Genomic DNA, 7,937 nt, shown 5'->3' on the forward strand with positions numbered 1-7,937 from the left:
GGCCTATTTTACCATATTCCCAAGGCTAATTTCAATATCTAGAAAGCACCTAGCAGCAGCAACACAGCAAGAGGGATCATGTGAATAAAACCAGACTTTTCCGGTGCATGCCTCCTCTCTCTGTGGTGTGTGTGTGTGTGCATGTGTGATTTTGTGTACCTGGGAAAATTTTCTTTCTTTCTTTTTTTTTTTCTGGAGCTAAAGACCGAACCCAGGGCCTTGCGCTTGCTAGGCAAGCACTCTACCACTGAGCTAAATCCCCAACCCCCCACCTTTTTGTTTTTTTGTTTGTTTGTTTGTTTTTTTTTGCATTGACACCATTTTATTGTTAAAAATGTGCTCTGGAGTGACAATATTTATCCTTGGCTTTCCCTGTGACTTGTGGGGGAATGTTTGTCGTCATAGAGGGACTACTGGGAAAGTCACACATCCACATGTACACACACACACACACACACACACCCCACAGCTACTGCCATTAAGACAGCATCACATCACAATACGTTTGCCTTCAAAGGATAGAGAACTCTACATGGTAGACGGATAGGTTGGATGGCTCTGGGTGACAGAGAACGTCATCTCCTTGAGTGGGAGCCAAGATGGGGGGATGTAGTCATTTGCTCTGCCCATCACCTTGGGCTATACAGCCCAAAGGAGGCAGTGCTTCCTGCCGACGTATGTGACCTCTTATGAGGCGTTGGAGAGGTCACATGCCCCTTCTCCCTGCTCCTGCCTGAGAGGTGGATTCGTTCCTGGTCAGATCAGAGGAAGACTTCTGCTGTCTACTCTAGTCTGTATTTGTGAGTATATTTCCTCAATTTATATCTTAGTAAATTCTGTTACCCATTTAATAGACTCACATGGATAGATTGTAATAGGAGGAGAGCAAGCGAGCCAGCCAATGCCCTTCATGCCCCCTGCTTTGTCACCTAGCCTAACTAGTCTTTCACAATTACTTCTATAAAAGTTATATACAATCTTGAGTATGGTCAGCACTATCTTCTAACCTCAACCAGAATCTGGCAGAATACTCTGTCTATGGTATTCTACGCAGTAACTACCTGAATACATGAATGAGTAAAGGAATGAATGTAGCATTTCTACCTACAACAGAAAAACCTCACTGAAATAATGTTTCAGGTATTCCTTGATCGTTTAAAATATTAAAATTAGTTTACAAATCCATAGCTTACTAATTCATCCATCATTCCACCAAACCCATTTTGATTTGTTTTCTTGAAAGACAATACATGTCTCAAATGATTCAAACTGAAAAATCATGCCTGTCTGTGATCAAAATAAAAGGATTAATTCTTTCAATTAGTATTAATTTAGTGATATGTGTCTATCAAGAAACTGTTCCGTTGTGGAATATTATTTTAACTAGGCAAAGATGTGTTATATTAGTTTATGCTGCAGAATATTACTTTAACTGTGTAAAGGTGTGTGTTACTTTTATTTATGCTGCATTTGTTTAATTACATAAAGATGTATTACATTTACTTCACCTTGCCTTCCTAAGGCACCTGATTGGCCTAATAAAGCTGAGGAGCCAATAGCTAGACAGGAAAAGGATAGGTGGGGGCTGACAGGGATAGAGAATAAATAGGAGGAGGAGGAGAGAACGAGGGAGATGTCAGACAGCCAGACAGAAGCAGCAGGGAGATATACAGAAGAAAGAAAAAGTAAAAAGCCCCGAGGCAAAGGGTAGATAAGGAAAAACAGATTAAATTAAGTTAAAAGAACTAGCCAGAATGAGCCTGAGCTAGACTGAGCATTCAAAGCTAATAAGAAGTTTCCGTGTCATGATTTGGGAACTGGCTGGTGACCCAAAAGGAAAGGCCTGGTACACTGTTTCAAGGGCACATTCATTTCTCCAAACAGTGATCATTCTAAGTCGGATCACATGACTCCCTCAATCATCTCACCAAGCTAATACTTGTCTGCCTCTCTCCTCTGATCTCACATACCTCCGCTCTCCCTCTCATTCATTACATTCATCAGCAGCCTTTCCAGTTGTTCCCTATCTCTGGGAATTTGTACTAGTTGCTGCTTCTATTTGGAAGTGTCTCCTAAATACTACACCTCAAAGGGCATTTCTCAGCCTCTCTTTCCCAGCCATCAATCAACATTCTTCCACATGCCAAATTTAACAGTATCTAAAATTCCATGTTCACACGTTTACAGTTTGTGTCCCTCAAGAACAGGGACTCATTCTGTCATCATTGAATCAGGCACAGTCAAAGATCAGTGTCCAGGGCACAGTAAAATGTCAATAAATATTTGCTAATTTTGATTAGTAAGATAGACATGTGAATAAATTAAAGCATAGCATAAGGTAACATATACTATTAAATCCCAAAGCAAGAACTCACCCCATTTGGAAAGTTACTATTGACTTTTCAGAAAATGTGTTTGCTGCAGGAAAGAGAAGAGGTTGGGAAAAGATAGAACTTGTGGAGGAGTTGTTATAAAGCTATCCAATCATCCAACAGAAACAAGGCCCTGAGTAAAGTATGGCAGCAGATATGAAGCACCAGACTTTAAGTATTTCAGAAACAGAAATCAGTACCACCATCCACAAGGACAAGAAACAAGGATAAGATGGCTTCAGGGCATCTGATTTGGCCCAATTAAAGTACTGCTCTTAACCAAGATGAGAAATACGGAAAAAAAAGTGAGAATAAGATAATTAGTAATTTTAAATCATTAAGTTTGGTGTACTTAACTACATAATTAAGATATTGTAAGCAATACAAAACTATTCTGAAGACCTCAAACTGAACATAAATCTGATGGTCACTTTTACTCAGTCAATAAATATTTATTAGGCATATACAGCAAGCAATAATGAGCAAAGCAATACTTATACTCACAAAATTCCCATTGCAAGAAAACAAACAGTAAGTACACACTCTAATGGCACCAATGGCAATGACTATGAACAAGATGTGTTATAGTCCAGTGGTAGAACATTTGCCTACCATCTGTGAAGTCCTAGGTTCAATCCCAGCCAAGCAGAGAGAAAAGAAGGAAAAAAAGAAAAAAGATAGGGGAGGTAAGAAGAGTGAGGAAAAAAGGGGAGGAGGGAAGGCAGAGGAGGGGGAGGAGAAAAGAATCAACAATAGAAAAAAAATAAAAAGAGATGCAGATAGGCTCCTTTGCCTATCAATGCAAATACAATTAAGTGAAGTAAGGGAGAAAGTTGTTATCAATGATCCAGATAGTATAATCAAGGTACATATGTTCTACGAAGAAAATATTAGAAACGATAAGGAAGCCATTTTACCAAACAGCAAATAAGAATGAAAACAGAACATGAAAATAGCTATTACAGAAAATGGTCTTAGGGATAGGGACCAGTCTATAATGGCAGTCATCAGAGTGCTAGCTATTTAAAACAAAATTGTCTGTCTTACATTCATATCCCAGTATTCAATACGGTACTAAATAGAGATTCTTAATGTATTTGTTTTATAATAGTTAATTAGTTAACAAACTGGTTTTTCAAATTTGGACCCAAATTATACTTAACTATCCCAAAGTTCATCTCCAAAAGACAATCCAAACAACAATTTTAAAAAAATACCCTTTAGTATTCTTCAAAAGTAGTTTTTGGAAATTTGTTTATTTGGTGGTAGGATAGGGGGAACCCAGGACATGCTAGGCAAGCACTCTACCAGTGCCATCGACCCTAGCCAAGCAGAATCTTTAAAGGGTCTGATAGCAGCAACATCACTGGATGAAGTATCTGACCTCCACTGGCCCTGCATAGGAGGAACATCTACTTCCAAGTATGTGATTTCTGGAATATCAATTAAAATACAGTAGTACTTGATAAGTCTTCCACATTGTTACTGTCTTATTAATTAAAATACTGTTTGGGGCCAAGTTCTGATTATGCCGGACATTAAACTCTATGCCACCAACAACAGCTACACACTAGAGCAAATAGTATCATTATCTCAAAATAATACAGTGGTTAAAAATAGATTTAATGCCGCACGGTGGTGGCACACGCCTTTATTCCCAGCATTGGGGAGGCAGAGCCTGGCGGATCTCTGAGAGTTCGAGGCCAGTCTGGTCTACAGAGTGAGATCCAGGACAGGCACCAAAACTACACAGAGAAACCCTGTCCGGAAAAACCAAAATAAATAAGTAAGTGAGTAAATAAATAACTGCACTGTGTCATTCTTAACAGCATCTATCACTTAAAATTTATCCCTAAAAACAATTGTCCTTTGGGGCTAATAATCTATATTGCATTTACACTTGTTCAATGTACTACAGACTCACAAACAGCAAGAATCTTTCAAGGTTACTGTTTCCACCATCAGGGAAATCCAAGCATAAACATTTGAGACTACATGGTGGTGCATGCCTTTAATTCCAGAATTCGAGAGGTGGATCTCTCAATTCAAGGCTAGCCTGGTCTTCAGAGCCAGTTCCAAAACAGCCAGGGCTACACAGAGAAACTCTGTCTTGGGGAAAAAAAGGAAAGAAAGAAGAGGGAGGGTAGGAGAGAAAGGAAGTCAGGCAGGGATGCACGCATGGTCGAACTATCAGCATTTAGAATTCTATGCACTCAAATGGAAGCTTACCTACAGTGTAGTCAATGTTTTGTTCCATTTGCACACTTAATCTATTGCTTTTGCATGACCAAATAAAGAAATTTTTCTTTATTCTAAAAGACAAATTAGCCATGCCCTGACAAATTGTCTCAAATGTTTAATTAGTTATCTATGAAATACTTGGTTCTAACTTGGGAGGACAGGTATCAAATGCTAGCCAGCAAAATCTTAACCACCAACTTTCACATCACCAACTTGAGGAGAATAATGAATGGTTACAGAAAACTAATTTAAATTTACTGTAAACCAATGATAAGTACTATCAAATATTGCTAAGGAAAAAATGCAATCAGTCTCTATAGAATATTCTATTAGAGAAACCAGAAAAATAAAAACTGGCAAAAGAGAAACAGAAGCCAATGAAAGACATAGGAAGAAACAAGAAAATAAATGAATAGAATACAAGACATTGTTAACTACCAATGCAACTTTAGACATTTTCCTTTTCATAAAGTTCTAATATGTCTATTAGAAATCATGAAAAAAAAAATCACTAGGCTTGATTCACCTGCAATCGCAGCCCTTGGGTGGCCACAAGTCTGAAACCAGGCCAGGCTACAGGATGAGACTGTCTTGAAAAACCAATGGAGGGAGAAAAGTGGGAGCCATCTGACATTATTTTATGACTTCCTGGAAGGAATATGGTAAGAAAGACAATTAGGATGATCCCTTTGCAATCTTAAGAAAGAGAATCAGATAAGATGTTTAATCATGTATGAGCTTTTAAGGAGAAGCATCTTTACTTTCTGCTCTTAACTTTTCAACTTTGATGAGCAATTACAACTGTCTAATGCTAGCACATATTGTTACTTCCAAAGAAACATACAATTTGGGGAAAAGACAGGGTATTACTATGTAACCCAGGTTGGCCTGGTATTTCTAATCCTCCTGTCTCAATGCCAGTATGACAAAGTGAACCACAACCAGTGCCACATGAGGGTACTACTGATTTAAGAACAAAATATTGTTTATTACCTTTCCTTTTTCTCTATAGAAATATCAGCCTACCAATTTTATTGGGGTATGATGAAATTCTAATTATTTAACTTTCTACGCAAACTGATCCTTTTTCTTTACAGTCACTTAAAAAAATGTGTGTGTGTGTGTGTGTGTGTGTGTGTGTGTGTGTGTGTGTGTGTATTCATTCAAGTGCAGGATGACATACTGAGATATATTAATTGGCTAAAACCTATTACAAGTCTATGGTGATATTTTATTTGTACTGAAATGTGATTTTAATTTTATGTTAATAAATAAAGTTGCCCTGGGGTCAGAGCTATTAGAGCCATAGCAAGAGCGTGATGGTTAGAAGAGCTAGGTAAATTTCTGTGTGTTCAGGGATACAGCCAGTATTGGAGACATATGCCTTTAAGACCTGGAGGGTGGTACTTACAGGCAGTGATGAGGCAGTCATGTGGTTGGGTTTAGAACCAATGAGAAGGCAGAACAGAAAGACTATTTAAACACAGACAAACAGGAACTAGCTCTCTCTCGGGGAAGCTAGGAGCACTGCAGGAGGTAAGATTTTATCTCTGAGCTCTGACCTCTCTGCTTTCTCTTTTACATTGGCTCTGTGTTTCTTCTTTTAAAAAGACGATTGGTTACATCTACATCTGGCGCCCAACGTGACAAGAATCCATTAAAAACTGCTTGGGGCCGGCTCCCTAGCCGGAGCAGCCGGCTCCCTAGCCCCGGCCCAGGTCTGCTTGGGCTCAGGCCGGACTGTGAGCTGCTTGCTTAAAGCCAGTGCTACAAACAACTCAGGCCTGCCTTGCTAAACAGGGCCCCTGCCTGTAAAGCCAAGCCTTGACTCGGCCCAAGAGGGAACAAGTGGCTGGATTTAATCTACTAAAGTAAAGATGCATTGTCACAGGAGGGTCAGTTCTCTATCCTATCATCCTCCTTCAGTTGTGTTTCATGACTTTATTCACACCCTATTTCCTCTTGATTTAATTAATTCTACCTATTCAAAATTGAAATGATGTCATTTGGGTTTTTTTTTCCAGAAATGGTCATCTCTTTTGCATTTATTGATTAGTCAATAAGAAAATCTACAGTCTACTCTAGATTAGTATTTATGTGCCAAAACTATAATATTTTACAAACAGTTCACTCCTCAAATTAGTCTCAGTCTCTAATGTTAATGAAGAAACATGTGGGGTTGGGGGTTTAGCTCAGTGGTAGACCGCTTGCCTAGCAAGCACAAGGCCCTGGGTTCGGTCCTCTGCTCCGAGAGAAAAAAAGAAAAAAAAAGAAAAGAAACATGTTTAGAAAAGGCAACTTGCCCAAAGTTACAACCTTACTGAGGTAGAATCAAGAGTCAAATCTTCACTTCTTCACTTGCCTGACTCCACAGTTATACATACTAAAGATCCTCCAAACAGTACAGTTAGAGCAGGAGACTTTATATTGTCTGGGAGTCATATTTTTGCTCTTTCCTGTCTACATGTACTCCTATGGTCCATATTCACACATTAACAGTAACTCTGTATCAACGTATACTTCACCTTATGTTTTGAGGCAGTAAGTGGGAGCACAGCCAGGATATACCAGGATGTAAAAGAACTAAACAAATTTTTATAAATAAAATCTGTAGAGGATCAGAAAATGATACTCCAAAGTATGCAGCTTTAGACTCAGATGAGCACGCCTGACAAGCAGCAAATGAGTGAAGGATTTTCTTTGATGTTTGCCTCTCTTAAAGGCTGAATCCTCCAGGACACATGCAACCACCCCTTCAGATATCTAATGGAGGACTGAGCAGTGGACTAAAAAACAAGCAGGAAGGAAGGCCAACACTGGCACCATCACACTCAGAACACAGAAAAACTTTGCATCAAGCCACTATCATCCTTCAGGACCACTGCCTCCCCTGTAAGGATGTACTCTTACTCTAAAATGGCCTACATCTCCCATCCCCTGGTCCTTCTTGGATAGAGTACATAAACTGCTAAACCTTACTAGGTATTCACTCATTTCTAGTAATACACCTATTCTTCTAAGAGTTGCAACACCTTTTCTCCCTGGTAATCAGTCTATTATTGGTTTGTTTGTTCTAACTTTTGAGAAAGTCTCACTATGTAGCCAAGGCTGGCCTAGAACTCAGTGATCCACCTGCCTCTGGCCCCCCCACACCAGCCAAGTGCTGGGATTAAAGGCGTGTGTCACCATGTCAGACTGTGTCTTTCTTTTAGAACATACAATCACTGAACCTCCCAAAGGGAAAGGATTTGCCCTACATACTCCAAGTGCATACCATCAACAAGTGTATTCAGTACAAATCATGTGTTTTTGGCATCTGTCTTG

At 39.3% G+C, this 7,937-nt stretch overlaps 1 protein-coding gene across 5 annotated transcripts in view; it reads right to left on the reverse strand.

The window, feature by feature from the left end:
- The window catches only part of Rictor (RPTOR independent companion of MTOR complex 2), a 102,363-nt gene that overhangs the window by 79,030 nt on the left and 15,396 nt on the right, over positions 1-7,937 (reverse strand). The window contains exon 1 of one of the 5 annotated variants that reach the window (XM_076551828.1): positions 5,140-5,158. The exons of the other annotated variants lie outside the window; for them this stretch is intronic. The gene's annotated coding sequence lies outside the window, so the exon portion shown is untranslated. Of the gene's footprint in view, positions 1-5,139; positions 5,159-7,937 lie in introns of those variants that run through there. 5 annotated transcript variants of the gene reach the window in all.

Source organism: Peromyscus maniculatus, chromosome 15, assembly GCF_049852395.1.
Source record: "Peromyscus maniculatus bairdii isolate BWxNUB_F1_BW_parent chromosome 15, HU_Pman_BW_mat_3.1, whole genome shotgun sequence".
NCBI classification, from domain to species: Eukaryota; Metazoa; Chordata; class Mammalia; order Rodentia; family Cricetidae; genus Peromyscus; species Peromyscus maniculatus.